Raw genomic sequence first — 7,413 nt, forward strand, 5'->3', positions numbered from 1 at the left:
TATATATATATATATATATATATATATATATTTAATAAGTAAATACACATGCACACGCGCATATTGATATTCACACGAACAGAACACATGAAACGCAAGCATGACAGAAAAAAATACCCCAAACGCATTCGCAAATACATCCTAGTAACCTATCATACACCCTCTGAGCATTTACACACACACACACACACACACATTATATTTATACCATTGTATCTTTGTTTTTTTTTTCAACCTAATTTATATACTGACGTATATGAACACACACAAAGACAGGCGTACAGACATGCATACACACTAATGTAAAGCTCACCACGTACTCATGCTATATGATTATACGTTGAGTGTGTGTATGTACGTATTATACAATATCGTCACATTGAACATACAATATGAACATGAATATATGGGGAAGTAAATACGTATACACACCAAAGTTATTCGTGCATGCGCACACACACACACACACACACACACATACAAACGCTAACGCTTACACACAGATACACACACACACATACATACAAATGCTAACGCTTACACACAGATACACACACACACACACACACACACACAGCCTCTCTAAATCGCATTATATTGTCATTCGTTCTCTCTCCCATAAACCAACGACAGCACCTCTACGTGGTCGCTCGGCATGTTAGAAATCGTTGCCAAAATCTCCTCAAATGACGTTGCTGGTTTAATATGTTTAGTCACAAATCAAAAACGATAATATGATTAGTCATAAATTAAAGACAATGTCAGGATGGTCCTAGTTTAAATACCGTCGATCATATGCTGGCTGGATAGGAGCTAACGTGGAGTTGAACAACGCTGAAATAGCTTTGACAATTCATATTCGTCGAGGATCAATATAGCTACAAAGAAATTATTATTGTATCGTCCTGTGTCGCCCTCGATCTTTTTGTAAACCCTCAGTTGTCAATAAAAAAAGTATTATGCATGCCTTAATGGTCACGGTGACCGTAGTTTTGTGGAATTTCCACGAGTGATTCTCAGAAGTCTCCCTCTTTTTGAGGAATTATTCAGTGTTTGAAGTTTAATGTTACTGTTATTCTTCTTTTTGCATATTCTTTCAAGTAATCTCTCCTTTTTTTTTCGTGGTTGATTAAGAAAACTTCAGCGCGTCGGGCAAAATGCTTAGCGACTTTCTGTTCTTACTTACTGTTAGACAAGATTATTTCGAGAAGGAATTGTTCAATTTTTTTTTCTAACCTTATTCTGTTTTGATCAGTTAAAACCTTTGTAAGAAAAGTTAGGAATTGTTGATTACAGCTGTTACTAATGAACAGACCCTCGCTATTTTAGGCTTACATTACCCGTTATTTGCCGTTCCGGGATTGGTGGCAAAATTCGTTGCTATTTCTGTTAGTCCCCCCCCCCCTCGTTCATGCTCTGAAGTCGCTGAGACCTGGGTCTTTTAATTCGCTTATATCATAATTACTAAACTTGCTTAAAAGTCCAAATAAATATTTTATAGTTTATGATTTGTTTTGCCATTTTATAAAGAAGTTATTGCATAGCTGTGGAGTCAGCTGTTTCACAGTCCATCGTTAGTTGTCCTATAATCCTTTCTGCTTATATAGCTATAAAGGCCTGAAATTGAGCACATCTATCCCTGTGCTCAACTGGTCCTTATATTATCGATCCTGGAAAGATGAAAGGCAAAATCGACCTTGAGGGAATTTTGTTTTTCTATAAATATTTCTAACATGCACAAAGCTTGAGATTTTGAGGGGAGGGGTTAATCGATTATATCGGCTCTAGTACTTTATTTTAGTGACCACGGACGTATGAAAGGTTAAGTTGACTCAGAATGTAAAGAATCGGTACCAAATACTGCGAGGTATTTTTACTGATGCTCAAACAATTCCGCCAGTCCTTGTTTGTAACGCAGAAAGCGCGTCGCCTAGTGGTTAACGAATTCTACTTATGATAAGTAAAGTCGTGAGTTTGATTCCCAGATCGGATGACGCATTATCTCCTTGAGCAAGTTGCTTCATTTTGCTTTGCTCCAGTTTGCTCAGCTGTAAACGAGTGCCAACCGGTTGCTGATGCAGCCCCCTCCTTCTCTCTCTCTCTCTCTCTCTCTCTCTCTCTCGCCTTGGGTCATAACTGAATGTCCACGAGGATGTTTGTAACTGTTTTCGCGACTGCAGAGGCTGCTAAAACGATTAACGAAGGCATGGCAACGTTTATCTATGCAGTCAAAATCGCTCGCAAATCACAGCTGACTGTACATCTCTTTCTTTCTCTTTTTTTTTCCCCCCCTTAACATGCCACAAGGCCAGAAATTTGAGTGAGGAGGAGGAGGAGGAGGGGGGACAGTCGATTATATCGAGCCCAGTATGTGACTTGTAGTTTTTTCAACCTCGGCAGGATTTGAACTCCAAATGTAAAGAGCCAGAACAAATACCGCCAGATATATTATGTCCGATGCTTTTACGATTTTGTTGTTGTTTGTCCCTTGATCAGTTCTAATCAAAAGCATTTTGACTGTTACCATTCAATCATAGTATACTAAGCTAATGTGTCTTTCTTTAAAAATATTTTTAAAGACGGTGGTGCATCAGTAGGCCGCAGCTCTAAGCTGAAACTTAAAAAAAAAAAAAAAAAAAGACGGGTTTTATTTCAAGGAAGTTTGACTTTTGTTCCTCCCAGGTCAAGTGACACAAAAGTAGTATTATTGTTTAGTTTCCGGTCACCCTAATCGAATAACCCTATGATGAAAAATATTCCAGCTGTGACTATCCCGCCTTTTACCTACGTGGAGGGAGCCCAAGTCCATAACCACCATTTCTTTTAAGTCAATGTTGTGTGATTTGAGAAAAGATTTGGCTGTTATTTCTAACAGGCCAGTTGACAAATATAAAGTCTTCTCTTCTACGCTCGGGTACTAGGTCACAGAATTTGGATGGCGGGAAAGCTCCCGCTGAAGTTAAATAAAGTACAGGTCACATACTGGGATCGATATAATCGACTGTCCCCCCTCTTACTCAAATTTCTGGTCTTGTGGCATGTTAAGGGGAAAAAAAAGAAAAGAGAAAAGAAACATGTACAATCAGCTGTCACTTGCGAGCGAATTTGAAATCGTGACATAAAGAGACAACACTTTAAAAGACCGGCGCTTTGTTCTGCTGTTTCTGCCAGCCAAATAATAATGGCATAGGAGTTCCTTACCGTTACAACCTGAGCTCAAATACCGTCCAGGCAGAATTCGCTTCACACTTTTTTTTTTTTAATATTTTTTTTTAACAACCTTTATACTTGTTTCAGTTCGGAGCTGTAGTCGAGCTGGAGGTACTGAATTTTTTTAATTTTTTTTTTTTAACGATTTCGTTTGTAAGGATATCTTACAGGAATACTGAATCGACTCAAGTATTTGACTGACACTTTGTTTATCTACAGCCCTCCCTTCCTCCCCCTCCCCCAGGAGGATGAATTAATTCTAGAAGTTACAAAAGTATGGGCACTTAGCTATAAGTTTGATGAGCGCCATGCACGAAACTCTGTGTCCTTGAGTCACTTTCGTAACTTCTTGTTTAAACGAGTAATATGTGTGTGTGTAGGCGTGTGGCTTTATGGTTGGGACGTACACTTATCGCAAGAGCGCAGTGTCAGTCCACTTGGCTGCAAATGGGTAAACCTTGCGACGGACTGGGATGACCTTGGCCACTTACCAACAGGAAACCGGCTCTATGTGTTCTGGGACTCAGGACAGTAATGCCCATGTTCACATGTGTCTGTCTATCTATGTGTCGAGATAGCACCGCTCTTTTTAAGTGCTGTCTATGTCACGATTTCAAATTCGCTCGCAAGTGACAGCTGATTGTACGTCTCTTTTTTTTTTCCTTAACATGCCATAAGGCCATCTATCTATCTATCTATCTATCTATCTATCTATCTATCTATCTGTTTGTCAATCCCTGTGTGTGTGTGTGGTAAGAATTGGAAACTTAGTGTTTCACAAGTTACTAGTGGTTTCATATTTTATCATCCCGGATCAGGAATCTTTGGACTGATAAGCAATGAAGGAATGAAAATAATAAAATATATAGGGGTGTCAACGATGTTGGACCTTGGCAGGACTTTGAAATCACAGACGTAAAAGAGCTTATAACTGAATCACGTCAGAGCATCATTTGTTCAACACTAACGATTCTGCCCGGTGCCGTTTTAAGACATGGGCAGGGCCGCACGGGTGTAGTGACATATTTCTGATCTATGAACGTTGAGGCTTGCAATCAATCAATAAATGCTATAGCGGGGTCAGTGAATTGATTATATTTGGAGGCCTGCAATGGTGTTAAAACGGCCCTGGCTGTTACCGAGACACCCCATATGTACCATTCGAGTGTTGAAATTGATCCAATTGGCTACACCCTGCAAAAGTCATCCGTTCAAGTTCCCCCGCGTGGCACCTTAAGTGAGTGTTTTCTACTATAGCCCAGGGCTGTGAGTTGATCCAGTCGACATAATCTGAAAGAAGTGTGTGTTGTGTTTGTCCCTCACCACCCCTTGAGAACCAGTGTTTGTTTACATTCTAGTAAATTAGCGGTTCGGTAAAAGAGACCGATAAAATAAGTACAAGGCGCTAAAAAAAAGCAGTGTGTGTCAGCCGCATAAATGCTGTCGTGGAGCTGTAGTCAACGAATTCGATTTGCATCCATTATCCTACAGCCATAGCACTGGTAGGTTCCCCAGACGCGCCGATCTGAATGACATAATGTGAAGGAGTCCTCGAAGCAGCTTGTTTTCCGTCAAAACCGGGGGCAGTAGGTCTTGACCGCGGAGATAGTAAGCGCCCCAACGATATAACCCTCTTCCCACACGAGGAAAGCAGATCCCTAGTCTAGGACGCGACGTGCTGCAACACGCTCTCCGGTTCCAAACTCACAGCATCGGTCGCAAACCTGGGTATCGCGGCCCGTAACTCAAAGCTGAAGAAGATAAACCAATACACAGGGGCCTGACTGGTCGCCGTCGAGACGTCACTTGCTGTCGGATCCCGTACTATTGATATCTTCCGCAAAATCGGGATAACTGCGGCCCCTATGACAAATGAGCTCTGTGAGGTGGGGGGTGCCTGTTGCAGCGAGTGTCACTGGCCATTCTCTGCGGCAACGCCTTTGTAATAACGTCCGCGAGGCGTGGCTGAACCCACAGTTTGTTCTGGGGTGTACAACCTGTTACTTCCCCTCCGTATTTTACTGTTTAATTCTCCCCCACCCTATTCCTTCATGATGTAGTTTGGGGTAGGGGTTCTCAATAAAGTGATCTGTTATAATTTTAGTGTTCTATTCTTTCTTCCTTTCTTCCTATAAAAATATGTTAATAAATAAACAAGATTAAATTTTTAAGGAAATCACACGTTTATTTTATCGATCTAACAAGTTACTGGAAACGGAACAACGATGAATGAAGGGATGGACTTGCTAAATATAACAGCTAAATTTCCCTCAAATCACTCCATTTTCTTTTTAAATCAGGAGGCTATATTCAAATATGTTGTGGATATTAGGACAAACTATAAGTTGCTGGTGGATGATCTTTGATTACATTATCTGGTCAGTCAGAGACAACATGGAATTAAACAGAAACCAACAAGTTGCTAGAAATAGCAGCCATTGTAAAATAATTAAAAAAACGGGAATTCATAATTGGAGAATCCCTTTGATCATAGGATAAGCTCGTACAGGGCTAGAGGTGGGGGCTAAGCTGCTGCTGCTGCTACTACTACTACTACTACTACTACAGAGCAAATATGAACAAAAACTGCTAGAATTATAGCTGTAACGCTAACTCATATTTGTATGTGTGTATATACATATGTGTGTCTATAAATATATATATGTATGTGTATATATATATGTGTGTGTACATGTGTGTATATATACATATATGTATGTGTGTGGGAGAGAAAGAGAATTTGATACAGATATTAATTTGTATATTTGTGTGGCTGTGTGTGGCTAAACGCACACGCTGCATTAAAGAGGCACTCAGCAATTTTTCTGTATCGATTTCTTTCAAATTTTGCTTACATTTATTATTTCTGCTTCCCGCAAATTTCTCTATTTCTCTTTAATAAATGATGTTTTTCTTTATTCACCTCAGACTTGGCCAACCGATTAAAACTGACCATACAAACAAGGCTCCAGTTATTTCTTGACGGTTGCAAGTGGGACGATGGAAGAGGCGGGAAACCACATGTTGTTGTTTAACCCGTCAGACTTTAATCAGCGGGAAACTTCAATCCTCACTCACCCCGTTTTCTTTAAGGACTGTATAGTTTAATCTTTTCTATTATTCTATTATCGATTTTAAGTAGTGGCTGTGACAATGCTGGGACCTGTCATTATTTTGTTTTTTTATTTTAAGAGGTTAGGATGCTGTGGTTGTTTATACCTAAGCTGGCTGTATAATAAAAGTCGTTCCATCTATGACTACGACGTCTTTATTTATTTCAGTTAGCGTTTTACTATATGTACAAACACATTATCCATCGTGTTGGATGATCACAGCAAAGAGTCTGATTTGCGCGAGATTTGGCTGTTATATCTAGCGAAATGAATGATCGCATATCACATACTCCCTCGTTATATCAAATGTGATTGTTGTTTAACTTCAAGTGGGCCCTGAAAGACCGAGCTGAAGTATGATTGATTATGAAGACGTTCCAAAGGTGACTTTCCTGTCTTTATTTCATTTGGAGTACTACATGTTGAGGATCTCTGGTGTAACGTTCGTTACCCGACAGGATGCGTTGCTCAGAGATGGGGGTATCCCTCCAGATTGAGCTTCTGCTTTTCCGCTTTGAGAGGTCACAGCCCCGGTAATACCGACATGCGATTGGAATGTCGCAGGAAAGAATCATAAGACGGATTCTTCGAGCGAAGTGAACTGGCAGGAGACCTTAAAGGTAGACCAAGAATGTGATTGTTGGATAATAATGCATAGTCTCACATGGTCACGCTTGGGAATCCAACCGAAAAGTGTGATGACAGTTGCTTCTGATAGGACCCTATTGAGTAGGTGTCTGAGGACTCTACCCTCCTAGGAATATTGGGCAGAGAAGATGGATGGATGGATGGAACATCATCGTCCATTTAACTATGAAGTTATTGTGTGATTTGGGTCATGGGAGGGAGGAGATTTGACTGCCATTTCTAGCAGGTCGAGTGATCACGGAAGGGGCATCCCTTTTCATTGTAGTTAGGTTAAATTTGCCTTTCATCCTTTCCGGTGTCGACAAATTAAGTCCTTCCCACCAGTTGCCCTTCTGTTTTTAATAGCAGGCCACAGTCTTGCCCGAAGTAGGCATATGATCGGTGGCATACAAGTTCATGCTTCTTCACACACACACAAACATACACAAACACACACACACAC

General features: G+C 40.5%; 1 protein-coding gene across 3 annotated transcripts in view; it reads left to right on the top strand.

The window, feature by feature from the left end:
- The window catches only part of LOC106875258 (estrogen receptor), a 782,825-nt gene that overhangs the window by 195,931 nt on the left and 579,481 nt on the right, over positions 1-7,413 (top strand). The gene's annotated exons all lie outside the window — the stretch shown is intronic.

Source organism: Octopus bimaculoides, chromosome 2, assembly GCF_001194135.2.
Source record: "Octopus bimaculoides isolate UCB-OBI-ISO-001 chromosome 2, ASM119413v2, whole genome shotgun sequence".
NCBI classification, from domain to species: Eukaryota; Metazoa; Mollusca; class Cephalopoda; order Octopoda; family Octopodidae; genus Octopus; species Octopus bimaculoides.